Below are 821 nucleotides of genomic sequence, written 5' to 3'. Positions count from 1 at the left end.
TGCCGCAGGCCACACCGCCCGCCCGGGGGCAGGCCGCACGTGACGGGAAGGTGACGTCATGACGCACCTGTGGACATACCCCACTCCCCGGCCCCGATTGGCCCAAGCCGCGCACGCGCCCTGGGCGGGCCCGGCCTTCCCGCCGCGGAAAGCCCGCCCCGCCCGGGGTGCAGGCGCACGCGCGGAGCGGCCGGCAGGGGCGGGGGCGCCGGTGGGCGCGCGCCGGGGGCGCTCCGCGAGCCGGGGGCGGTGTCACCGCCCGTTCCGCTGCCGCCGCAGCCGCGCCCGGGGCCGCGGGGAAGGGGGGAGCGCGCGGGGGGCGGAACGGAGCCTGCGCCGAACGCCTGCGGGTCCCAGCGGCCCGTCCCGCCCGGGCGGCCACCGGGCGGCACCGCCACCGGGCCGCAGAAAACCAGCAACCGCCCAGCAGCGGCCGCACGAGCCAAGTCAGAACGGTGACGCGTGTCCTCGAGGCGGGAGGCGTTACGGCTGCTGTGTTATGCCAGCCCTGGCCTCGGGCACAGGCCCCTGCTCCTCCGGCACAGCTCCCGGGGGGGACGCTCGGCGGCTGCAGGACAACGCCGACAGCCCGGCAGCAAACAGCCTGCCCGGCCGCGAGGCGCTCCCGCCCGCGCTCACCAGCCCTGCGGCTACCTCGCGTAGCCCTGCGGCTACAGCTACAACCAGGCCCTTGCGTTTCATGACGGGACAGACCTTGGCTCTATGCAAGACTGAAGAGCAATGGGATACTCCGCATAGCATCCGAGAGACTGGAGACTGCGGCATCTCGGCATGCACACTCCGCAAATAAAAAGCGCTGT

Source organism: Platalea leucorodia (assembly GCF_965183815.1).
Source record: "Platalea leucorodia genome assembly, chromosome: 5".
NCBI lineage: Eukaryota > Metazoa > Chordata > Aves > Pelecaniformes > Threskiornithidae > Platalea > Platalea leucorodia.
This window is presented reverse-complemented; position numbering follows the sequence as displayed.